Genomic DNA, 27,362 nt, shown 5'->3' with positions numbered 1-27,362 from the left:
GCAAATTCTGTTGTTGATAGAATAGAAAGAAGGGATGCCACCTAAAGGGACCTGGACAAGCTTGAGAAGTGGGCCCACGTGAACCTAATGAGGTTCAACAAGAGTGCAAGGTGCTGCACCCGGGCCAGAGCAATCCCAGATGTGAGTACAGACTGGATGAAGAACTCACAGAGAGCAGCCCTGCCGAGAAGGACTTGGAGGTTCTGCTGGATGAAAAGCTCGGCATGAGGTGTCAGTGCGCGCTTGCAGTCCAGAAGGCCAAGTGCATCCTGGGCTGCATTAAAAGAGGAGTGGCCATCAGGTCGAGGGAGGTGATTGTCTCCCTGTAATCTGCCCTTATGAGGCTCCACTGGATCGGCACTGGTTCAAATACCATCTTCTTTCCTGGCAATTAGCATCTGGGGCACCCCTGCTGATGGGTGGGTTGTCAGTCCACAGGCACTTGATGGTGAGTCTGAGTCCGCACCAAGAGCACGTGGCTCTTTCTTTTGTACCTTTTCTTATGCCCCCTGCTCCGTCCTTTCAAGCCAATTAAAAGGGAATTTGGTGCTCGTGATGAGCTTGTGCTTAGCTTCGTGTCCTGGCTGTCTCCCTCTTTCTCCCTCCTTGACACTAATGGCAGTGCTCAGGCTGCGAGGGGAGCAAGAGCTCCTGAGCACGGGTGCTTGCAGCTGCAGGATGGCAGAGGGGAGGCTCTCACTGCCGGCTCTCGTGGGCACAGCAGGCAGCGAGCGGCCGAGCACCTTTTCGGTGTGGCCCCGGCGCGGCACTGCCGGGTCCCTCCTGCCGGGCTGCGCGGGGCTCAAGGCCGGGGCAGCGCCGGGAGGCCAGGGCCAGGAGCCTCCCTCCCTCCGGCTGCCGGGGCGCCGCGCTCCTCCGCCGCCCCCGAGCTGCCCCGCGCCCCGCCCCGCGGCCGCCTCCTCCTCCGCCGAAGGGGCCGCGGCCCCGCGGGGGGCGGGCTGGGCCGGGCCTGGGCGGGCGGAGCGGTGGGCGCTGCCCCGGCGAGGGCCCGACTTGTGGTGCGGGCAGGAGCGGCCCGAGCGCGGCCCCGCTCTGCTCCTGTCCGCCTCCCGCCGGGCGCGGCAGGGCGCGATGGCGGCCGGGCTGGGGCCGCGGCTGCTGGCCTTGGCCTTGGCCTTGGGGCCGGCCGGTGAGCGGCGGGCGGGGAGGGCAGCGGGGCCGGGTCCGGGTCCGGTGTGTGCGGGAGAGGGAGGCTGTCGGGGTCGGGGACGCTTTGGGAGCAGCCCCGTGTGACCCCGAGGAGGGCAGTCGGGGCAGTGCCCCTGGCCAGGGGCTTTGTCGGGATCAACGGGGTTGGCGTTATGGGCTGTGCTGGGCTGGAGTCGCTGGAGCTTCTAGTGAGCATCCTCCCTCCGCGGGCCCCCACGGCCCGTCTCCCTCTGCTCTCCTTCTGCAGGCGTTTGGGCCCAATTGAGCCTGGTGGAATCTGGTGGAGGTCTGAAAGCACCTGGAGACTCCGTGCACCTCTCCTGCCAGGGATCCGGATTCAGCTTCAAAGATTATGATGTCTTGTGGTACCGTCAGGCACCTGGTGGCAGTCTCGAGTGGGTGTCTTACATCAGCCAGCCATCTGGTACTACAAAGCAATACGGGGCTGCAGTAGAAGGTCGAGCCACAGCCTCCCGGGACAATTCGCGGGCCGAGTCATCTCTCTCCCTCCACCATCTGCATGTGGGGGACTCAGCCCACTATTTCTGTGCTGTTCACACAGGGTCAGGAAAAATAGCAGAGCTTTAACAAAAACCCCTTTGCAGGGCATGTCAAAAACTGTGTGAGCTGCAGGGCTGGTTTGGGCTGTGTCAGCTGTAGGCTGCTCCCAGGGAGCAAAGGTGCATCACTGTATACCACAGATGGCCCCATCCTTTCTGCAAGAGTTCCTTTCTTTTAATCACCCCTTTCTGCTAAGTCAACAACTAAGGCCAACTGCATCCTGGGCTGCATTAAAAGAGGAGTGGCCATCAGGTCGAGGGAGGTGATTGTCTCCCTTTATCTGCCCTTGTGATGCCCCACTTGGAGTACTGTGTCCAGGTCTGGAGCCCCCAGCACAAGAAGGATGTTGATCTGTTAGAGCGGGTCCAGAGGAGTGTCACAAAGATGATCAAAGGTCTGGAGTACCTCTCATATGAAAAAAGGCTGCTAGATCTGGGGCTGTTCAGCTTACAGAAGCGAAGGCTCTGGGGTAACCTCACTGCAACCTTTCAGTATTTGAAGGGGACTTGTAGAAGGAATGGAGAGCAACTCTTTGCTTGTTTAGATGTTGACAGGATGAGGGGGAATGGTTTTAAACTAAAAGAGGGGAGATTTAGATGAGAGGTTGAGAGGGCCCAGGTGGGGCACCACTTTCTTCAGTCAGAGGGTGGTGAGGCACTGGAACATATTGCCCAGAGAGGTTGTGGATGCCCCATCCCTGGAGGTGTTCAAGACCAGGTTGGATGAGGCCCTGATCAACCTGATCTATTGGGTGGCATCCCTGCCTATGGCAGGTGTTTGGAACTAAATGATCTTTGAGGTCCCTTCCATCCCAAGCCATTCTATGACTCTATTAAATTAGCATATAACCAAGTATGAAAAGCCTGCAAACTGAAGCACTGTGCTAAGGTGTTGTTAGGTCCTTTTGACCTGTCTTACAGGTAATCCTTTGAAGAACCAGAATTTGAAAAGGCAATAACTAGAATGAGTACAACTGTTTTTTTTGTTTGTTTGTTTGTTTGTTTTTCCCCAAGTACATAATCTGCCAGTTTAAAGCGGCAATGTTATGCTGCTTTAGTCTGTGTGACTGTGTGTGCATGCAGGAGGGGTGGTGCTTGTCTTCTGTGTACAAGCCTGAGAGGAGGGCTATGTATAAAAAGGTTAGAGAATACATTGTGGAGTTCCCTAAAATCTCTGTAAATTGTCCCAGTAAAGTCTGAGTCATGGCTCACTGGAAAGGAAGGGTTATAGGAAGGGCAGTGCTGACCTTAGTTAGAAGAATACCAATGTCTTATGATTTGTGAAAGAACCTGTAAAGTGGACTAACATTACAAACAGTCCCAAGCCACCACTGGTTCCAAAAACTAAGAACAAAGTTTAGCTGTCTTCAATACTGTGATGTGACTGAGCAGTCAGCACAGAGGTGATGCAGAAACAGGTCACCCGTGAAGATCAATCAGTTCTGCTGGAGTTAGACCAAAAGTCCGGGATCCATCAGGCCACAGACATCCCGTGATACAGTGCCTGGGGAGATAATGCTATCAGAGACATACCAGTGGACGTGCCTGTGTGGACTGGAGAAGACTTCTCCTTTTAGTCTGGAGAAGATGAGGCTGAGGTCTCCTTACTAGAGACCTCTCTCCCACTACCTGAAAGGAAGTTGTGGGGAGCTGTGGGACGGCCTCTTCTCCCTGATAACTAGCGATAGGGCAAGAGGGGCCGCGGCCCCGCGGGGGGCGGGCTGGGCCGGGCCTGGGCGGGCGGAGCGGTGGGCGCTGCCCCGGCGAGGGCCTGACTTGTGGTGCGGGCAGGAGCGGCCCGAGCGCGGCCCCGCTCTGCTCCTGTCCGCCTCCCGCCGGGCGCGGCAGGGCCCGATGGCGGCCGGGCTGGGGCCGCGGCTGCTGGCCTTGGCCTTGGCCTTGGCCTTGGGGCCGGCCGGTGAGCGGCGGGCGGGGAGGGCAGCGGGGCCGGGGTCGGGGATGGGGCTGACGCTGCCGGCGGGCGGCCCTGACCGACCTGGAGCGTCTCCTGGTGCTGCCCCGCCTGCTGCACTGGAGCCTGGCTCCCGCCTTAGCTATCTGGGAGGGTTCGGTGTGTGCGGGAGAGGGAGGCTGTCGGGGTCGGGGACGCTTTGGGAGCAGCCCCGTGTGACCCCGAGGAGGGCAGTCGGGGCAGTGCCCCTGGCCAGGGGCTTTGTCGGGAGCAACGGGGTTGGCGTTTCAGTCTGTGCTGTGCTGGAGTCGCTGGAGCTTCTAGTGAGCATTCTCCTCCATCCGTGGGCACACACTGCCCCACTCCCTGTGCTCTCCTTCTGCAGATGTGTGTGCCGAATTGAGTCTGGTGGAGTCTGGTGGAGGTCTGCGAGCACCTGGAGACTCTGTGCATCTCTCCTGCCAGGGATCCGGATTCAGCTTTGGAGATTATTATGTCTTGTGGTACCGTCAGGCACCCAGTGGCAGTCTTGAGTGGGTGTCCTTCATTGACAGTTATGGTAGCACAATAGAATATGGCAAAGCGGTGGAGGGCAGAGCTACAGCTTCCCGGGACAATTCCCAGTCCAGGGCTTCTCTGTCCCTGCGTGCCCTGCTACCCCAGGACTCAGCCCACTACTTCTGTGCAGTTCCCACAGGGACAGGAAATCCAGCTGAGCTTTAACAGAAACCTGCTCCCAGGGCCCCTCACCTTCTCTAAGTGTGCCCCTACCATTGAGAACAGGGAGGAGCAGCAGAACTGTATTGAGCTGCTGAAGAGGGCAGAACTTGCCTGCAGCTCAGCTCTTTGCCACTTTTCGTATAGGGGCACATGGGATCAACAGCAGTGTCAGGGGCGAATGGCCAGGTCAGCCGGAGTGCAGCAAGAAGAGATGCACAGGCTTCCTCATGAAAGGAAGTGCCGAGTGCTGCTCTTGGGTCCTAACAACCCCATTCCGTGGGATTGACGGTCATCCGAGGGAACCGCCAGGCACCTGTCGCGGCGCCGCGCTCCTCCGCCGCCCCCGAGCTGCCCCGCGCCCCGCCCCGCGGCCGCCTCCTCCTCCGCCGAAGGGGCCGCGGCCCCGCGGGGGGCGGGCTGGGCCGGGCCTGGGCGGGCGGAGCGGTGGGCGCTGCCCCGGCGAGGGCCCGACTTGTGGTGCGGGCAGGAGCGGCCCGAGCGCGGCCCCGCTCTGCTCCTGTCCGCCTCCCGCCGGGCGCGGCAGGGCGCGATGGCGGCCGGGCTGGGGCCGCGGCTGCTGGCCTTGGCCTTGGCCTTGGGGCCGGCCGGTGAGCGGCGGGCGGGGAGGGCAGCGGGGCCGGGCCCGGGTCCGGGTCCGGTGTGTGCGGGAGAGGGAGGCTGTCGGGGTCGGGGACGCTTTGGGAGCAGCCCCGTGTGACCCCGAGGAGGGCAGTCGGGGCAGTGCCCCTGGCCAGGGGCTTTGTCGGGAGCAAGGCGGTTGGCGGCTCAGGCTGTCCTGGGCTGGAGTCGCTGGAGCTTCTAGAGAGCATCGTTCTCCATCCTTGAGCACACACTGCCCCACTCCCTGTGCTCTCCTTCTGCAGGCGTGTGTGCCGAATTGATGCTGGTGGAGTCTGGTGGACGTCTTCGAGTACCAGGGCAATCCGTGCACCTCTCCTGCCGGGGATCTGACTTCAACTTTGCAATTTACAGTGTTCTGTGGTACCGTCAGGCGCTTGGTGGCAGTCTTCAGTGGCTGTCCTATATTAGCCCTGACTCCTCATATATAAGATATAGCCAAGCAGTGATGGGCCGAGCCACAGCCTCTCGAGACAATTCCAAGTCCAAGACAGGTCTGACCCTGAATAACCTGCACCTCCAGGACTCAGCCCGCTATTTCTGTGCTGTTCACACAGGGACAGGAAATCTAGCTGAGCTTTAACTGAATCCTGCTTGTAGGGCTCTGGCCGTTGGCACTGGAGCTTAATCGAGTTGCACAGGTGTTTGGGGCAGCTTCCAGAGAGCCATTTTGTTACAACGTACAGTTTTTAATCATTTGACTCTGAGAGACATACTCTACCTGTTTCTGTCCCCAAAGGAGCTCTAACACTTCTGATTGCTGTCTTCCTGTGTCTCTTCCTCACGTTCCTGAAGCATCACCTTTGGAAACAAGTTTCCCTGTTTCTATTGTTTCCTGGTAGGATGGGTGTTGTGTAGGTGCCCAACAGATAAGCCCTGGTCTGGTTTTAGTTATGGCTTGGTTAGATTCAGTCCAGCCCACAAGTATTGCTCTCTGAGGGGTGAACAGGGGAAAAGGAGAGAGTACAAAGGGTCCTTTGGGAGCTCACTGTAAGAAAGTGGATGTCTGTAGTTTCTCATGGAAGACAATTCAGGAAAGACAAAATTTGCTTTTCCTCCAAAATGAGACATTTTTCACATCAGGTTCTTGTAGGCTTAACAAAGCAGTATTGCAACAAATCTAAGTTTATATTATTTCCAATTGGGTCTTTCCCTGATAACATGAAAGCCTGTGCACACATCTGAGTGCTTCATCCTATGGTCACATTCTGGGTTGTTTGTTGTTCATGGGCTTCTCTCACAGATCTGAGAATATAATGGGAGCAAGAGCTGCTGACCATATGTGTTTACAGCCCCTGGATTCCATAGATCACAAGTAGAAGCCTGAGAAAATGATAGAGTGGATGAAGCAATTGCTTGAGCACTCACTGCTTTTTCATCCTTGTCACCTGGGGCTGTAGGTGCCCTTTGCCAGGTGCAGAGGCCTCTGGGCCCATAGTAGGGAAGGTCACAGAGTCTCTCACACTTACCTGTCACATCTCTGGTGTACCTATAACTACACTTGGGGCTGGATCTGGCAGATTCCTGACAGAGACCTGCAGCATATAGTGCTACAATATCTTTTTGTGGGACTCCAACACTTTGCTTCATCCTTCCAGACTGGAGAACCAGGTCTGCATGCTCCTCCAGGAATGACCTTTCCCTGGTAGTGCTCTCACCAGCAGCTGCAGACACAGCCACCTGCAGCACCAGAGAGCTGGAAAATGGCACAGCAGTTGAATCATAGGCAGAAATGTAAAGGAGGGGGTTTAAATCAAGCCAGGTCTTTTGTGGTTGCCTTCAAGAAGCTTTTCAAGGCTCATCGAGGTCGGCTTTCCCTAAAGGGAAAAAAAGGTACTGCTGTAGCAGCAGAATCTTTCACAAGCTCACACAAAACCATGAACACATTGCTAACCTTCACTCTCAGTCCCTCTCACAGTCAGAAGGCAACAAGGGAACAGTTTGTTCAGAAGAAACACAATGAGTATCGAAGGACTGCATTTTTAACATGGAAAGCCAGATCTGAATTGGTTCTTGAAAACCCATGTTGTTCAGGGAGTCCCAGAGTGGTGCAGCACCAGGAGCTGAGCTGAAGATCCTGTTTTCCCTTGGATCCCTTTGTTTTTAGTTGTGGCTCCATGTACATACCTGCTCATGTGTGCACACTGAGGCCAGCAAGAGTTTTCATTGGGGACCCCAGCAAAGACGGCATGGAGGGTGCCCTGGGCCAGAACAACAATCCAGTAGTCCGTGGGTTTGAGGGCCTCTAGAGGACCTGGCATGTCCTGCCATGCTGGGACAGCCCCAAGCTGCTCAGGGCATCCTACACCACCGTAATCCTGCATCCCACTGTTTCATTGCCCACCCTCAAGTTCCCAATGGACTCCTCTGACCTATGCAACTCCCTTTTCCAGCCCTGTCCTAGATCCCTTCCCCAGGGAGCCAGGCTGTAGTACCTGGGAAAAGACGGAGTTGCAGGGGGATAGATTCAGACACTCTGTGGAGTTGGCAGTGTTCCCCTAAAGGTGGTACCAGTCAAAACCATGACACTTGGTCCACTTAGGTGTCCCGTACTGTAGCTGCAAAGGTCCTAAGGGGAGTTCTGGGCTCCTGCTAAGCTGGAGCCATGTTGTTGAGGCCATGTTGTTCTCTGGACCAGATTTACAAGGAGGGAGATGTCTATGGAGAAGGCTTCCCGTCACTTTAAGGGAGCAGTGGAGATTTCCTGGAACAGATTCACACTGCAGATTCAGAGAGCAAAAAAAAAGGGATGAGGCAGCATATTACTGTGATGCTAGACTCATACTGGAGCAGAACTGCAGCAGAGTGGAACAAATTTATGATCCAATTTATGACAAGTTACGATCCAATAGTAGCTATACTGGGAAGTTCAGAGGCTGTATGGTGTACTGCAGGTTAACGTACTTTGCCTATTTAGCATGGCCCAGTTTTTCCTCCACAGCCTAGCTGCAAAGGTACTGGATCATGGAGTTTTGCTGGGATAGCTTGCAGAAATACTGTAGGGGATGGATCAAAAGAAGGGGATGCATCAAAAGAAGTGCAGCTAGCAGGTCAAGGGAGGTGTTTTTCCCCTTCTACTCTGCTCTTGTGAGACCCCACCTGGAGTACAGTGTTCAGCTCTAGGGCCCCCAGCATAAGAAAGACATAGACCTGTTACAGCAAGTCCAGAGGAGAGCCACGAAGATGATGAGATGGTTGAAGCACCTCTCATATGAATAAAGACAGAGAATTGGGGTTCAGCCTGGGGAAGAGAAGGCTCTGGGGAGACCTTTCAGTGGCCTTCCAGTACTTACAGGAGACCTATGGGAAAGGTGGAGAAGAACTCTTTATCAGGAAGTGCAATGATAGGACAAGGGGGAATAGCTTTACCCTAAAAGAGAGTAGATTTAGATTAGACTTTAGGAAGAAATCTTTTACTATGAGAGTGGTAAGGCACTGGAATAGGTTGCCCAGAGAAGTTGTGGATGCCCACTCTCTGGAATTGTTCAAGGACAGGTTGGATGGAGCTTTGGGCAACCTGGTGTAGTGGAAGGTGTCTGCCCATGGCAGGGGGGTTGGCAGCAGGTGATCTTTAATGTCTCTTCCAATCCAAACCATTCTATGATTCTATGAGTCCTCATTAGAAAAGAGAGACTGGGAAGGTGAGGAAAGGCAATTGCTCTTTCCATGACAGACTATCTGAAATGCATGGAGTTCTGCTTTGGGACACACAATGAGAGAGCTGATAGCATATGGGTCAGGATTAGAGAGCAGATCAGTGCGGCTGATATAATGGGTGGCTATGACAGATCAACTGATCTGGAAGAAGTAGATGAAGCCTTCTGCAGACAACTGGAAGAAGCCTCACGTTCACTGGCCCTGGTCTTCATAGGGACTTAAACCATGCCAGATATCTGCTGGAAGGAAAGCACAGGAGGGCACAAGCAATCCAAGCACTTTTCTAAAGCTTGCTGATGAAAATATCGTGACACCTGTGATAGAGGAGCTGGACCTCCTACTTCTTCATGACGAAACAGGAAGTCGAGCAAAGAAGGTTAAAATCATGAGGAAGAAGCTCTTGAACAAACTCAAAAACAGAAAGGAAATGTGCAAGAGGTTGAAGCAGAGGCAGGTGATCTGGGAGGGATTTAGACACCCTGTCTGATCATGCGGGATTATGGTTGGGAAAGCCAAAGCCTATCCGGAGCTGATTATGGTGAGGCATGTGGGGTCATTTATCCCCAGTCTTTACCCTGATTACCACATTTGGCTCTGTGGAAGAATCATTGCCATGGATTAACCTAAGAGTCATTCAACACAGTAGCGTTCCTGTCAGGCCAATATCTATTGTCTCTGGATAGCTGTAAATACAGAGTAGATGCTTTTTTATTTCTTCTGTTACCACCTTCCTTTCTTGTAGCTGTCTGCAGCATAGGGACTTTCCCAAGCAGGTAGTAAAGATCCTACTTTAAATCACTGATTTTATCTGTTCACTCCCAAATGAAAGTTGTGACTTACTGTTTGGTCTTCTTAAATAACAATTTTCTTAATATCACCTACACTGTCTACAGGAAACAAATGACCAGTAGCATTTCTACCTTGGAAGATGGTTTGAATATATGGGATGGTTCTGTCCATAAAAGAACATAATGTCTGACTGTCCTGGTTTCAGTTAGGACAGAGTTAATTTTCCTCCTAGTAGCTGTTAGGGTGCTATGTTTTGGATTAGGATGAGAAGAGCACTGATAACATGCTGATGTTTTAATTGTTGCAGAGCAGTGCTTACATCAAGCCGAGGACTTTTCAGCTTCTCGCTCTGTCCTGCCAGCGAGCAGGCTGGGGGTGCAGCAGGAGCTGGGAGGGGACAGACCCAGGACAGCTGACCCAAACTGGCCAAAGGGGTATTCCATACCATCTGACGTCATGCTAAACAATATATAGGGGTGGCTGGCCGGGGTGGGGGGGCTGGCTGCTCAGGGATAGGCTGGGCATCGGTCAGCAGGTGGTGAGCAATTGCATTGTGCATCACTTGTTTCGTACACGTTGTTATTAGTAATACTATTATTATTATTATTGTTATTATTATTTTCCTGTCTTAATAAACTGTCTTTATCTCAACTCACAGGCTTCACTTTCCCGTTTCTCTCCCCCATCCCAGAGAGGGAGGGGGGAGGGTGAGCGAACAGCTGTGTGGTGTTTAGCTGCTGGCCGGTTTAAACCACAACACCAATGTATCCTTTAAGAGAGAAGTCACCTTCTTGACAGCTGCATCCCAGAATCACCTCTCCTTCCAATGAGACACAGCCTTTTATATATGTGTGATGAAATCAGGTAGATGTTCTGGGAGCTAAGTTCAGAGTGGGCTGTTCCCCAAAAAGGGAAATTGGGTTAAAATACAAATGTTTAGTGGCTAAGAATTATTGTGGGCCAGGATAGTTTTTTCTCTAAAAATGCCTGTTAGACCTTTTGGCAAGTGCTGAAAGAACTCAAACAACTATTCCCTATACAAAATATATCTTCATCTGCTTAGGACATTCTTCTGGAGGAAGAGGCACTCCCTCTCTTCTCATTTCTTCTGACACAGAACTGAAGGAGAGGTCTTCAGCATCACCTTGTAGAAGACAAATGGTCTAAACATTCTCTCTAGCACCTCATTGTCAGTATTGGAATGCCTCCTGCAACTTTTTGGAGGGCATGCACCAGGACAAAGAAAGAAAAAGCATAGGCAGAACTCAGCTTTTAAACCAAACACACCCAAGCGCATGGCTTGCAGGAGACTGTAAAAGACAGGTGCGTTTCTGTGGCTACCCAAAGGCCTGGCATGGGGAAGGGCTATTTTACTATGTCTCAGATTGCAGTGGCAAGAAGGCTGCACTGATACGATTTGGCAGCAAGTGAAGGGGGTGGAACAGGCACCTGTAGCTAATTGGGCCTGTCACTGGAGATCTTTACAACTTCTCTTTGTCCTGCAGACAGTTCAAGAGACTGAAAGTATCACATCAGACAACTAAGCCATTTCCTGGGGGAGGCTGAGGCAAGAAGGAGAAACCGATTTGACACAATGAAGGAAAGTGTTGATAAACATACACATCTTGACAACAAAAAACATAGCAGCACTGGTATTAAAAATAGAGATTAAAAATAAGAAATACACTTTTGTATTTAGCAACGACAATAATGCTAATAAACAAATTGAGTAATACAGCATGGAACCAGGCAGATTTTGTGAACAGGTTGAAATACTGCTATTTCCTTTTGTGTCTTAGAAATGGAATTGATTCAGAAACTGCTTCACAGTTGCAGATAGCCATTAAGCTAAATAATTAAAAACAGATTTTTTTTTTTTTTAAAGACAACTGTAATCATCCATGACTAGATGTTACGGACTCTCAAACTCAGCTAAAGTCACATGAAAGTAGTTAAGATGTCCAAAGTATAGACAATTCAGTAGCCAAGAAATCTATTTCACCATATCAGAAAAAGTGAGAAAAATCGGTGCATATAATCAGGAAAAAAAACACCTCCAGAAACATTTACAAAAATGGCACTGAAACAAGAAATATTATGGATCAAATACCTTAGTAAATAAACAACTTTAGCATATCTAGGCAAACAGAATCCATTAAAAAAGCATCAGCAAAAACAAAATAACTTTTGAAAAAAATGTGAATATGGATTCATTTTTTATTTGACCTGACAATAGGCTTTAGAAACATAAATGCTTTAAGGTCCAGAAAGACTTGGAAAATGTAGAATGAAATGTAATTGAAAAGAGTAGTCAGGCATTGGAACGGGTTGCCCAGGGAAGTGATGGCATCACCGCCCCTGGGGGTGTTCAAGGAAATGTTGGATGTGGTGCTTAGGGACATGGTTCAGTGGGTGACATTGGTAATAGTGTGATAGTTGGACCAGATGATCCTGAAGGTCTTTTCCAACCTTAATGATTCCATGATTCTATGATTCTATGATTAATAGGACTGGTGCAACTGGTCCCCAGATATTCTTTTAAAAGTTTCACCCCAAATCTCATTATATTTGTTAAAAGATGAACCAGAAATGAAGTCTGTCAAGTGAGAAAAGCTCTAACAACTCAAAAGGAACAACATCATTTATGACAAGTATTGGCAATATTATAATCAGAGATTAATATTACTCTGCCAATAAAACAATGCTGACAGCATTGCTTTTAGAGTATAAAAATCTCTCTGCAACAGTTTTAGATTATTCAAAAGTATAACGGTAGAGAGAAAGAGGAAAATAAAATCCATCTATTCAAAGAACATGAAAAAGGAGAACACCTGGCTTTAAAAAAATAAAAAATCCAGCAACAAAACAACAGATGTTTTTGTAGAACGGTCTACCACTGTGTTGACTACGTACCACAATGACTGAGGTAGACTGAACCGCTGCACACAAATTGGCTTATTCACTGACTTCTCTCAAATGCAGAAACATGGTGCCCTGCATAGTCTCTTTTTCTTCAGACAACTGTATTCACAAACACAAATTTGATTTCCAGCATGACTCAAAGAGTGGGGAGACATTCTTATACACACCTAATTTCTATACAAATCCCTGACATTCACATCAGATCTCACATCTTGCATATGATGTGATTTTGGACATCTGCCTGTCAACTCAAGTTGATCAGGTAGGGATAGAACTACTGTATTTTAGGTGTTTCTATTTAATTTCAGCATTGTGTTCTCTTCTTTTTCTTAGATCATATAGCAGGTAAGATTTGTTGACTCTATTTTTTAGTAAAAATAGAGATCTTTTAAGCTCTGTATCCAAAAACATATAGAAGCAGAGGCATGAAGAATAGTACAAAAGCAGGAGACTACAAAGGATACTTCCCACTAGTAATCTTCCAGCTACCAGACATCAGAACAAGGACTTTGAAACACATGCGCCTCCAATATATTTACTTGGGAATTCTGAAGATTGGACTTACCTGTAAAGACAGACATAGAAGGCACCAAGTGCCTCAGAATGCCTCAACCTTTTCCCTTGCTTTTGTCTCCATCTCCCCTGCTCCAGTCAGCAGTGTGCCCATGTTTTCTCTACTCCTTCTTTGGTTGATAATGTATGTACAGAAACATTTTTGTTGCCCTCCATGTGGCTTACCAGAATCAGCTGCAGATGGACTTTGGTTTTCCCAACCCCAATCCTGCATGATGAGGCAGGGTGTCTATATCCCTCCTAGATCACTCGCCCCTGCTTCTATCTCTAGCATATTTCATTTCTATTTCTGAGTTTGTTCCGGAGCTTCTTGTTCAATATTTTGTCCTCCTGCTACCTTTGCTTGATTTTTGCAAGCAGCTATCCTGGACCCCTCCTCTGTCCAGGACCATAACCCATGGGATTCTTCTAAGCAGATCCCCAAGGGTGTCAAATTCTGCTCTCCTGAAGTCTAGGGCTGTGGTTCTGCTTTTCACATGTCTCCCTCCTCTCTGAGCTCAAACACTGCATGATCACTGCAGCCAAGACTGCCACTGACCTTCACATCTACCACCAATTCTTCCTTGTTTGCAAGGATGAGGTCCAGCTCCTCTATCACCAGTGACATAACGTTTTCAACAGTAAGCTCTAGAAAAGTGCTGGAACGCTTGTGTCCTGCTGTGCTTTCCTTCCAGCAGACATTTGGCATGGTTCAAGTCCCCCATGAGAACCATGTGAACGTGAAGCTTCTTCCAGTTGTCTGCAGAAGGCTTCACCTACTGCTTCTTCTGGATCTGATGATGTGTCATAGCCACCCATCATATCAGTCATGCTGATCTGCTCTCTAATTCTGACCCACATGCTATCATCTCTCTCATTGTGTGTCCCAAAGCAGAACCATGCATTTCAGATAGTCTATCATGGAAAGAGCAATTCCCTCTGCGCACCTTCTCAGCCTGTCTTTCCTAATGAGCCTGTCTCCATCCCCTACAGCACTTCTGTAGCTTTCCCACCAGACCTCCGTGATCCAAAAGCTTTGTAACCAGGCTGTGGAGGATAAACAGGGCCACGCTAAATAGGAGGCCCAGGCAGCGTACAGTAACCTAGACTTCAAGATGCATTTCAATTCTTGAGTCATATGAACTATCCTACCATGTCTCCGTGACCTCAGTGAGATCATAGCCCTGCAACTACAAGCTGGGATTAAATTTATCTTGTTTTTCTTTTCCTGGATTTGCATGTATTATTGCCCAGGCACTTCAGAGGGGAACTCAGTCGCACATGAAGACTTTCTTTTGCCCCAGGTTACTCAGATTATCAGCAAAGAAGCTTTTGGCCCATTTAGTCAGGTGGATCCCATCTCTTTCACATAGTCCTCAGTCCAATGGGTCTGATGGTCATAGAAACCAAGTCCCTGCTGCCACCAGCTCTCAGCCTGCAGGATCCACCCATTCTTCCTTCTCACTTCGTTCCTCCTCACCAATAGGATGAAATGGAAACCCCTGTGTCCTTGACCATCACCTCTCAAGCCATGTAGTCATGCTGGCTACTTTCCAGGACTCCTGGCAGTTTCATTAGTACTCACATGATAGAGCAGCAGGGGTTAATAGTCTATATGTCTTATAAGTTTTGACAGTGTCCCAGATCTGAGGCCTTGAAAGTAGTAAACCTCCCTAGATGACAGGTCAGCTTGTCAGATGGGGGCTTACATCCTCTGGAGCAGGGAGCCTCCCACTACTGACACTCACCACTTTTTCTGGTGCTCCTGTGTGATTCTTGGCCTATGGGCACATACACCTCATTTCACAGAGTTCTATCTAGTTGTTTACTATGAGGGTACTCAATCTATTCTGTAGTTGCAAATCTTCAGGTGGAGCAAGAGCATTCCTCCTAGTGACAGAAATCACAACTCCCAGCCTTCATCATCACAGGAGTCTCCTTTTCCCAAACTGATGGACACAGACAACCTGCTTCTCCTCTGTTGGAAACTAGGAGTTGGGCTCTTGAAACTACAGGGTTTCTGTTTTCATCTCTGTAGGCCTCCTCACACAGCTCCTCTTTTTGGTGACATAGATCTTCATCGACCACACATATTCTACAGGTTAGACCTTACTCTGGTCTTTACAACTGCAATGTCAGCATCTTTCCACCATGGAGGGTATTTCAAGGCTCATTCTACAAGCTTCCCATATGTAAGACGCCACCTCCATTTCTGTCAGAGGAAATATAAATAAGTTGCTTTTCTTTAAGCCCTTGGAAGCATCATGGAAGATGGTGAGTTGAAGTCTCCAACATTACATATTGTTAATAAATCCTCAGTTTACCTCACAGTAAGAGAGGTGTGTATTTCAAACACTTCTCTTACATCTTTTTCTGTGATGAAAGAATATGCACACAGATCTTTGTGTGTACCAAGAGGTTACTATGTTGGTTAAGTATTACTTTGTCTGTTCTCTCATGTTTAAATTTATATTTTTGCGTTACAAGACAGCTGTAGAAGGGACTTTCATTTTTTTTTTCACTGTAACATCTTGGACAATAGTGAAAAGGCATTTAATCGCCACACCTCTGATTCCTAGATGAGCTAAATAAAGAGCCACATGATTTTAAACCAGCTCAGAACAGACAGGTACATTCACACATAGCGTATGTTCCTCTGCTTATACTCTGTACAATTTTCTAGGTCTAGATAGTGCTAATGGTGCACGGCTTGATCATCCTGAAGGCTTTGATCAAGCTGTTACAAACAATTTACTCTGTGACAGCCACTCCTATAGGTACAGTATCTCTACCTAACAAAGAACAATAATTTTCTCTACTTTCTCATTTTGCCTCAAAAAAGGATTAAGACTGCCTAAGGCACCAAATGACCCCCAGACACCAACTCTAAGTGTCAGTATCAAGCACATCACCCTGCTGAGCAATGAAACCAAATTCAAGATGAAAAAGTAGACACCTTTCTGCAACCTAGAAGAATTTTCCAAAATGCTTTGAAATAGTACTAAAGATACTGTGTTTATTTTTTTTCCTGCTTTCTCACAAGCTTAAGTCCATGAGACTTTTCAGAAGTGTTATGTAATCCCAAAGTTCCCACTTTAAATTTTACCTTCTTTATCTTATTGTAGACTCTTTCTTGAAAGCCATACCATATTTCTTCATGTGGTATGTTAGTACAGAAACCACTCAAGAAGTCATGTGACTGCCAGTATAATCCAAAATTCTGCGTAGAAAAAAGAGGCAGTTTTTGTAATGAACTATATCACAGTGTTTTGGGGCTGGAGTACCACAATGATATAAACAATATAGGGCCCTGTACAAAAACTGAAAGATGGAAAAATGGCTATATGTTTTTGAGATAAAATTACATAAAATCCTGAAATATGTCAGGAGACAAATCAAATGTTCTTTTCATATTTTCATTTATCCTGGAAAAATAAATCTCATGGAGTTGCCAAAACATGGAAGAAAGGGAGAACTTGGGATTTCTGTACTTGATCAAGCTATTTGAAATCATTGAACTATTAAATTATTGTTTGCTCCCTTCCAGGTTCAGAAGAAAGTGTGGATTAAAATACCCTCATGGGATTTTATACATGGATCAGTAGGATACGTATCTGGCTTTTCTTCTTTTTTTAAACCGACTTACAGATACAGCAAGGAAAGAGTTATTTATTGGACTAGGTATTAATGGTGTGATAACAGATAAGCTTGTATTTGGAAGTGGAACCACTCTCACAGTCGAACCAAGTAAGTACCATTATTTTTAAATCTAAAAATTGTGTTAAAGGGATCCAGTGGTTTGCGTTCACTGTAAGAATTTTCTGCTGTAATAATCCTGGAGAGTAGTCTCTCTTGCCAGGGTTTGAAACTGAGTCCTTGTCTTGTATCTGCTTAGGAAGGCTTCACAGGAATAACTAGGTTACCTCTGTATATCACCATTAATCCATGATTCCCAAACACCTGGTGTGCATTAATTACTTAAGTTTAACATGTCATAATTCCCAGTCTGGATAGCATTCTGTCCCAGCTATATTGTGAAGTGTCTTATCCTCATCAGTGCTTCAGTGGATCTTCACTGCCTCATTTTGAGTAGGTATGCATAACATAGTAAATAACTGACAGTAGAGACAGAGTTCAAGACAAGTCCCTAGCTCTCTAGTATGAAAGTTTTGTTTTTTTTTTTTTTCCACTGTCACCATATTCACAGTGCAACCAGGTAAGTAATTCCATTAGCAGAGAAGGAAGGAGGTTAAATAACCTTGGGTTTAAATTTTCAGAGCTGCCTCACATCCAAGACCATGTGGAATGAATGAGATTTGGCAATTCAGGCTTTGCAAATGCATGGGGGGGGGGGGGGGGGGGGGGTGTTGCGGGAAGATAGGGATCATAACAAGCCGTAGTTCTTCCTGACTTTGACTTTATTTGGAATTTCATCATGTACAATAAAGATAGATGTCACCCCAGGCTTCTCTGAGGCAGTGTGAATGCTAGGGCACCAGGGGAATTCGATCTCTGTTATCCTAAACATCCAGGTGCATACCTTAAAACTTGTTACGATGCTTTCAGAGATTGTCATGGCTTTAAAATTCTGCAAAAATGTCCTGTGTCACTTTGTATCCCTAAAGAGTCTAGCTCTCTTTCTCGAAGGAGATCATGAGGCTCTCTTAGGTGCTAATATCTGTCCAGGTCAGGAGGATATCTTGCTATGGAATAAATGCCTATTTTGGAACAATTAGATCCCACCCCAATTGCAAAGGAATAATGACGTATAATTTTATTACTCTGAAGAAAGGTCTGTTCTTTCCAAACAACAAACCCTCAGCTGTAAATGTAGAACCAGAAGACACTTCCAGATTTCATTATTCTATCATCAGCCTACATGTATTTAACTTTGCATTTGTCAACAAAAGAGGTAAAATATTCCACAGAGTATTTGGCAGGTAAAAACAATCAGCAAAACACAGACTGGCAGGTAGAAGTCTAAACAATGGTATTCTTGTTTCAGACATACACAGAAATGCTAATATGACAGTCTTGTCTCTCACGTAAAGGTTATATATGTGTCTTTTTTAAAAAGTTTAGCCAAATTCCTGTGACCTCTCATTATCAGCAAGTGCTGGTTGACGGCTCTTGTTTTCTAGGAAAAAGGAGAAAAATTGTTCTCCAATACATAGGCTTTTCAGAGTGTTGGTTCTACTGACAAGAAAAGATGTTTCTAATCAGCTGAAGGGAGCATATAAATCAATGCCTCTAGCAAGATATTCTTGGTTTAGGGAAATTCTTACAATACATTACTCAATTTTTTAAGTGTTTTCACTGAGTTTCCTACAATACGGGTTAGAGAACAAATCACTTGGCAAAATAAATATACTAGCCTTGTCTTCTCTACCCTGAAATACTTTTAAGTCATTCTTTCTCTGTTTTTCCTGTCTATCTATCATCTCAGACATATTGCTCCAAAATTATGTGAACCTTCAGTTGAATGCAATTTTCGTGCTTTTCAATGATTATTTTTTTTTCTAGCTGAGGGTAGGATGAAAATTCCAAAGCTGCACAAAGACTTTAGGATAAGATGCTTAACAGTAAAAGATAATAGGCCTTAAGAATCTAAGTCACTCAATGTCTATTGAAATATTTCATATGTTGAAGCCAATATTTCGAGTTCTGGCAGCCTGACCCTTCTGTTGCTCATTTTGGATTTCTCTGGGAGATACTAGCAAGCATTTAAAGATGCTAAGAACAGACATACCTGATTACCTTGTTGTTTGTTTATTTTTTATTTTTTTTTTGGAGAATCCGCAGACAAAACATATGTAGAAAACATAGTATAGTATAGCATAGTATAGTATAGCGTAGTATAGTAGTATACTCAAGGCATGTTCTCCTCTTGAGCATTCAGTTAAGGTCAGATAAGGATTTTGGTTTTGGTTTTGTTTATTCTAGATAAAACTTTAATTAAGAAAACTAAGGCCTCTAACATTATCTTAACACTGTAAGATCAAAGGAAGAAAAAAGAACTATGACTTTTTGTACTAATAAAATGCCTCTTCCAGACTGTAATATAAAAATATCTCCCCAAAGCAAGTAAGGTAGGAATTCATGGATGTATTTTCAGGTAAAGCAAAATAATGGGACTCAGTTGAGACTGCTGGAGTTTGATAAAGAAATAATTCTTCTTTATTAATGATCATTGCACAGTGAACATTTGTTCTTGCTGAGGATCTGACCCAGTCAGTTATGCCAGAGGAGCAGTTTCCTGGCATACTGGTGGTCGTTTAGAAATACTGGAGATCAGAAAGCACGAAAAGCCTTTAAAGATCTCAGATAATGGGGGATTAGGTATGAGGGGGAAACACAGGGCTAACAGTAGCTGGCAAAAACATTTTATAACACCTGGAAGGGAAATGCATGTGGGATGAATAACAAAATGAGTCTTTTTTGATTTACCCATTGTAATTGTGTGTTACTGCTCCTCTTATCTTCGGGAAGGGAACTCAACTGACCGTGGAGCCAAGTAGGTATTCTTTACTCATGAGCCTTTTCTGAGTTGTTCTTGTTTGGATTTTAACATTTTTCCGCTTCTTCTTCCTCCTAAAATTAAAGCAGAATTTCTCCCATGTGTTAGGATTTCTTTGCATGCTCCTTTGATATGCAATTAGACAGTTAAAGTGTAAAAACATGCTTATTCATAGAAGTTCCCAAAGAATTTGGACTCCACAAGAGCAAGTGCATGCTGAATTTGTTTGGGACCTAATATCTACTCACTTACGCACTTTAATAAGCTTTCCATAGTCATTATTAGGTTTTACAGCCATGCTTGGACAGTTTGAAGGGAACTAAAACTTCTGTGGAGGTTGACGTTTAAGTTCCTACGAATTTCTATTCTGTCAGGGTTAGAAAGACAGCACTAAGGGGGCAAAAGGATAATGTTATGCAAAAACATTAAAAGGAGTCTTAGACAATGTTTCTGTACTAATTTGATCTTCCTAAATGGTTCAGAGCTTGGGTTAAACTGAATAGGTTAAAGGAATTCAATGAAGATTTCAGTCCTCTTTGGAATCTGTTTGCTCTAGGTGTTGACAAGGATGGAGTTATGCCTGTTTTCATTGGCAGAACCAACCCATGAAGTTAAGGTAGAATAATGCTTGGCTTGCACCTCAGTTCTTCAGTATTGGGACGTGAATAGAGAAAGAGAGTAAAATCAGAGTACCTGTTCAAGAACTTGCAAAGATACCTTGTGAAGAACAAAATGTTAGACTTGGAAGAAAGCAGAATGCAACACAGTTGCCATGCAGAATGCAAAGCCTAATAGACCTCTCTTTAGTAAAGACAGCCATCAGGATGCACTTGTCAAATTGGACTTACTCTATTCTATATATATATGTATTAATGCCTGGTAGCCTTTGATAAGCTGAACTCTTCTGGTCAAGGAGGCATAGTAGATGAATCCCTTCAGTTTCATGTTTTCATTATAATTCATGTTAGAATCATAAAATCACAGAATCATGGAGAAGACTGAGAGGGGATCTAATCAATGTACACAAATATCTGAAAGGAGGGTGCCAGGAGGATGGGGCCAGACTCTTTTCAGTGGTGCCCAGCCAAAAGACAAGAGGCAATGGGCACAAACTGAAACACATGAAGTTCCAGATGAATATGAGGAAACATTACTGTAAGGGTGACAGAGCACTGGAACAGGTCACCCAGAGAGGTTGTGGAGTCTCCTTTCTTGGAGATATTCAAAACCTGTCTGGATGCAACCCTGTGCAATGTGCTCTAGATGACCCTGCTTGGCCGGGGGTTGGGCCAGACGATCTCTGGAGGTCCCTTTCAACCTCAACCATTCTGTGATTCTGTGATTTCAACTGGAAAAGATCTCTTAAGAGATCGTATAGTCTAACCTTTAACCTAGCATTGCCAAGCCAAGTCCATGTTGCCATTCTTGTCCTGAAATTAGTTTGTGGAGTAACCCTAGTTGCTCCATGTATAACCCGAAGGCAAATACAGTTTAAAAATCATTATGATAATTGACACTAAATAATTTTGAGAGACAATCTCTTTCCTGAATAAAACTTCCACTTCAAGTTTAAGCAATCTTATTTCATTACTTTTATGTCTTTTAAGAAATTCCCAAAGAAGGCTGCTGCTGTGTAGTTGAAAATCAGGTTTTTGCAGTTGTTAAATCTTTGGCTTTCATTCTTTGTTGCTCAGAATTAAAAATTTAACTATTAAAATATTTCAAAGCTAAAAAAAAAAAAAAAGCTTCTGAAAGTTTCAGAGCAATTCTGCTGAAAGGCACAGGAGAGGGCTAGGATATCAAATCCTGTGAACATTTGTCATCACTTCTTAGGTTCTTTCAAAACTCCAGTTCTAGGGCATATATTTTGTACCTTGATGTTTGTTAATGTCTTAATCCTAAAGAGCTACAGAGCTACCACTGAAGGTTAGTACACTATTGTAAGTAAGATTGTAAGAAGATTTGTTCATGGGCATCAAGTTTATAGGCCTCAGGGTGTTCTGCTCAAACCAGTTTATTATATTAATTTTGCATTATACTTCTAACTGCTCCTGAAGCTGTGGGACTAACAATATAGCACAGTGCACAGATGAGGAAGGTCACACTTTTTGAAACAGGTACAGAAGTTTTTCTTAAACCAAGTACCAATCATAGTATTTTTCCAGTGTCTCCAGACTGGATTGGAATGATTTACACCTGTACAATGTCTAGTGGGGAAAATCTCCCCCACAATTTAAAGTGCTTGACCTTATCACAAATTCCTGGAAAAGTAGAGATAAGTGATTCAGAGACTTCTGATTACTTGTCTCCTAATTTGCCGCCTTAGAGACAAATAACCTTCCTGTATCTGTGCATTTGTTAATGAAAAGATCAACCTTGTTCTCCACTCCAGCAACAGCACTTAATTTCTGCAAGTAATGCCCCTCATTGGAGTAACCTTGCACAACGGTGACGTAACAAACTGACTTCTCTCTTTGCCTTACCATTCTTGCTATGGTTAGACCTTTTAGCCACATCAGAAGACTTTGGGGAGGGGAGAGTGAGTAAAGGAAAAACAGTTATTCCCTTATGTCTCAGGGGTATACAGGACTGTCCTTGATAGATGTGTTATTTTTAGTAATTAAGTTGTCGAGTAAGCAGAATAATTTGTCTCTTGGAGCTGCATCCTTCAAAGTTCTCTTCTCATTTTCTGGTGCCGTACAAACTGAAGAATTCACATGCAGGCATGAGTTCTAGCAAAAGGAAGCTTAGGATCCCACGGAATTAAAGCTTCTATGGAAAACCTACCCATATATATCCTTTCTGTATTTTATCTGTTCTTTTGGAATAAGCAGAAAGAAAAAATGGACCAAAAAAGGCAGTTAGTCATTGTTAATTCCAGGAATTAGTCAATGGAGGAGTGTACATGAATTGCAGGTGACTTAGCTCTCAGGCAAGATTGCAGTAAAATCAAATCATGCCCAAACAATACTTTTTTTTTTTTTTTTTAACAGGCAATCAGAAAGATTCTGACCCAGAAGTCATTCTGATAAAATCAAAGCCACTTGAAGAAGGTGGCAGTACTGGGAAAGCAGCTTGTTTGGCAAGGAATTTCTATCCAAAGAATATCAATTTGGACATGTTACCTGCTGAAGTCATATATGAACAGAATACACCTATTGTGACATCAGAAGGGACATATAATACTATTAAAGTGGTCAACGTGACAAAAGCCTCAGAGGTATCCTGCACGGCCAAGTTCAAGGGCAATTTTTTTCCAGCCAATGCAACATCATCAGGTACAAATTTGTGGTACAATTGCAACTTATTTCTGAAGACAGTGTCTTCCAAGACTTGCTATTTTTCCTGCTTATAAGCATGCCATCTGGCTAACCAGCAGAAATGGGAAAGACATCTAGGTACTTAAGCAGGTAGAGCTGAAAGGTATTTAAATCTCCTTAAGTAAATGGTCTTAACTTTTAACAGTTTAAGAACCTGAAGTTGCTTTTTTATTTTTGTTTTTTTTTAAAAAAGACACTTTTTTTTTTTTTAATTTATATTAACTTATGACTAAATACTTCAACATATAGCAGAAACTTCCTAGAACACAGTTTGGAATAGCTTTTCTAAAACCAACAAGAAGTAAAAATGTTTTTATTTTTTTCTTAAACAACTTTTTACATTTTTGTATTACTTTTCCCATCATGCATCTCATTCAAAAAAAGTAAAAACAAAGCAACTCAAAAATTTATTTCGTGCAACTGTACTGAGATTGGTTTTCCTCAAATTAATAGTAATGACCTGCCTGCTGAGCCTCAGACTGTACCACTCACCTGATCCTGTGGGAAAAGTAATATGAACACTGCCTTTAATCCTTCTTACAAGACAGGTTTTGTTTATAATGTCTTTTCTTTATCATGCTACAGAAAAGGTGGTTGAAGAACCAATAACAGCAAATGTTTGCAACACAACAGACACCTCTTCAAAAGGTTAGTTAACTAAAGGGATTATAAAAATATGTTACTATGTTGGGGATAAAAGCCTGGAAATGTATTTTCTCAGGGACAGAGAAATCAGAATACCATGTATTCATTGTATTTATTAAATATAACCTGCTTTTTCTGGGTAACTATTTTAGTAACAGACAAGTTTTGTTATAGTTACAAAGTACCAGGAGGAAAAAAAACAGTGGTCAATGGCTCTATGTCCAGGTGGAGGTCAGTGGCGAGCGGTGTCCCTCAGGAGTGTGTCTTGGGACTGGTGTTACTTAATATCTTCATCAATGATATAGATGATAGGATTGAGTGCATCCTCAGCAAGTTTGCAGATGACACCAAGCTGAGTGGAACAGTTGGTACAACAGAAGGAAGAGATTCCATCCAAAGGGACTTGGGCAACTTGAGAAGTGGGCCCATGATAACCTAATGAGGTTTAACAAGTCCAAGTGCAAGGTGCTGCACCTGGGCCAGTGCAATCCCAGACAGGAGTACAGACTGGGAGAAGAGCTCATTAAGAGCAGCCCTGAGGAGAGAGACTTAAGGGTTCTGGTGGATGAAAGGTTCAACATGAGCCAGCAGTGCACGCTTGCAGCCCAGAATGCCAACTGCATCCTGGGCTGCATCAAAAGAGAAGTGGCCAGCAGGTCAAGGGAAGTGATTGCCCCCCTCTACTTTGCCCTCATGAGGCCCCACCTGGAGTACTGTATCCAGTTCTGGGGCCGCTACCATTAAGGAAGATGTGAACTTGTAGAGCGAGTCCAGAGGAGGGCCACAAATATTATCAGAGGGCTGGAGCACCTCTCCTATGAAGAAAGGCTGAGAGAGCTGGGGAAGTTCAGTCTGCAGAAGAGAAGGCTCCAGGGTGACCTTACTGTGACCTTTCAGTACTTAAAGGGGTCTTATAAAAAGGATGGAGAAGGACTCTTTATTCAGGTAGATAACGATAGGACAAGGGGGAATGGTCTCATCTAAATCTATCCTCTTTTAGTTTTAGACATTAGGTGGAAGTTCTTTACTGTAAGAGTAGTGAGGCACTGGAAAATGTTGCCAAGAGAAGTTGTGGATGCCCCATCCCTGGAGGTGTTCAAGGCGAGGCTGGATGGGGCCTTGGCCAACCTGATCTAGCAGGCAGGTTGGGGTTTGACGATCTTTAAGGTCCCTTCCAATCCAAATCACTCTATGACTCTATGAAAATCCAATATAGACAGACATTCTCTGCCTTTGTTGTTGCCACATTTCTCTGTCATCTTTTCTTTTACTGCCATTTCTCTCCCTGACACTACTGCCTGTGTTTTTTTCCACTTTCCACCAATGCCACTGTAGATCATGATCTCTCCTATCTTTTCTCTCTCACTAAGGAGATATCAAAACAGAGAAAACAAACATGCTGTCCATGGCTGTGTTGGGTTTACGAGTCCTGCTGGCAAAAAGTATCGCCTTCAATACACTCATGAGCATCAAGTTGTTTCTTTTCTGAGGTAAGGAAATGCATTGTTTCATCTGTGGAAAAATTGGAAGCACGTGCCAGTAATGACTGCTTGGCTTTGTGTACTTCTCAAACCCCACAAGGAGTGACATCTGTTCATCTACTCCTGTTTCCATTAATAAATGTTGTAGGTTTATGGAAACAAGCAAACAACAAACAAACAAGCAAACAACAACAACAAAAACAAACAACCAAACAAAAAACCACTGCCTTTTCATGAATCCATAGATCAGTTCTAGGTTGCTGGTCCCCAGATTTGCTTTGCAGCAAGCTTGCTTTGACAGAACATCTCAGGTTTTATCAGAAATGCTTAAGAAATATCTTAATGACTGTTTCATCTGGCAGAACATGAGGGCTAGAGAAAAGTCAAGATGAATAAGGAATCAAAAGTCAGGCTTCCAAAACACAATCATGTGAAGAGGTAACAGGAAAGAGGAGGAGGGAGAATTTTTAAATTAATATAACCGAAAGTGGCACAAAAGACTATCCAGATTAAGTTTTGTAAATCTGCCTATCTTGATCTAACAGCAATCGAACAGTGACACATACACCCATATTCATTAAATATAATTTAAAACATACTCTTCTTTTCCAGGCAATGAGGAATCAAGGCAGAAGAAAGCTGAGAAACAGCAGGAGAGAGCAGTTACCAGCAGTACAATTTGAAGAGCTGACGTTAAATCTGTTGACAACAATCATCTAGAACAGAGCACAGCACCATCTCCTTAAGACATTTCAGAGTGTGGACCCCTGCCTAGATAGTTTATATAATTTTTAGAGTTGTAATTCCTTTTGCTATTTCTTGTTTTCTGTGAGCAGAAGAAAGTATTTTTCCTCTTCTGTCAGCTAAGTAGAAATTGATACTTCCACTTTTCTATCCTTTGCATGCAAGCATCCAACCTGCTTTGATAGTTTTGAAAAAAAAAAAATTGAAACCTCAATATCGATATATGAACTTTTAAAAATACCTTTTTACAGCAATGTTGCATTATTCTGTAGAACTGATATTTTACTTCTGAGAGAGGCACAGTAGATGTTATTTATATATATATATATATTAAGATACCTTTAATAACCATAATTTTCTAGTATAGATGAGAAGAGCTGCATTGGATCTGAAGGGATGCACTTCAACCAGATAATACTCAACTGTAGTAACATTTTTATTTCCATTTCTTTATTAAATTTGTATCTTTTCTGCAAAGTGTATGGCATCTGCATTTTATGTTACTGTAGCGATTATCAAAATAAAATGTTATTACACCAAAATGCTGTAGTTTGAGCTTGCTTTTTCATCTGAATTTGTAATAGAGATTGCTGAAATCCAGTTCTAATGACCAGTGAGATTAGAAATGCATTGTTCATAACCTAGATTTACTGTTGACTGAATTTGTCTTTTCTAGGGTTTGCACAGGGAAGTGGAGGGGCTCCTTGACTCATTAAAGAGATACAGAAGGGGACATGAATCTTAGACTTAGGGGATTTGAATGACATTTTGTCTTTCAGATCACTTTAAAGAGAACCCAGCATGATATTCTGGATCACAGCAAAGAGAGACATATGTCTAAGGAAAAATCAGTTAAGAGGCAGGTTGATGGGAACATGAGGAAGAAAAATATAGGTATCAAAAGAGATGAGAGCATGTTTTTTTTTTCACTCATTAATGCTAGGAAGGGGCCAACAGGAAATAACATATGATGGTTTGATGGAGTGATACAGTTTCTACAGCAACTTGATTATTAGTCAAAAAGACCCCCAACACACACATTCCCCAACTTATCTTGCCCTCAGAAGCAACGGGCAGGATGCTGCGGTTAACTAACTGCTATGACTAACTTGCAAGATGCAAGGCGAACTCCCCCTTTTCGAAAAACAAGTTAACCACATCCTGAAGGGAAAATAAATTTTTTCAGATACTGCCTGAGTTACTGCTGGCTTCAAGACAGACTCTACAAAAAGTTCATAATAAGGTCCATTTAATTAAACGTTGTCAGGTTAGTCCCTCAGACCCTGCAAACCCCTAGATGAAGACTCTCACCCTACCCAGAAGATGAGTGAAGTTTGCACAACAAATCCAAAACCAGTCATTTTTTAAAATTATTTTTTAATCCCTTCCTCCCCCATAATGTAAAATAGAAGCACTTGCTTGTTCGTATTTTTATCCTGATTTTCTGATGACACCCTCTACCTTTCTGTGTTGCACTCCACATCATACATTTTCCCAATCTCTCAGGCAAGACTATGACTGGGAATACTATTTCTGGTTCTCTGTGCAGATCAAGGAATGTCATTTTCCTGAGTAGTCTTTGGTTGTGCCTGAGAGCTTTGACTGAATGAAAATCTTGTAGCAGTGCACAAGCAAAGAATGGGATTTGCAGATGTCTAACCACTGAATGACATAGCACTCATTCGTACAGAAATATATCAGCCAGATAAAGACATCAGGACATCAGTCACTATT

General features: G+C 44.6%; 1 protein-coding gene and 1 gene segment (V, D, J or C); both read left to right on the top strand.

Annotated features, from left to right (window-relative positions):
- Window positions 1–27,362, top strand: part of LOC310885820 (M1-specific T cell receptor alpha chain-like) — a 373,370-nt gene that overhangs the window by 277,954 nt on the left and 68,054 nt on the right. The gene's annotated exons all lie outside the window — the stretch shown is intronic.
- On the top strand, window positions 997–26,170 carry LOC310885833 (T cell receptor delta constant-like). The segment is given in 7 exons: window positions 997–1,150; window positions 1,418–1,733; window positions 16,624–16,668; window positions 22,432–22,716; window positions 23,344–23,406; window positions 24,774–24,893; window positions 25,497–26,170.

The sequence above is a fragment of the Anser anser genome (assembly GCF_964211835.1).
Source record: "Anser anser genome assembly, chromosome: 23".
NCBI lineage: Eukaryota > Metazoa > Chordata > Aves > Anseriformes > Anatidae > Anser > Anser anser.
Note: the sequence above shows the minus strand (reverse complement) of the source record. Positions and strands in the feature narration are given on the sequence as shown.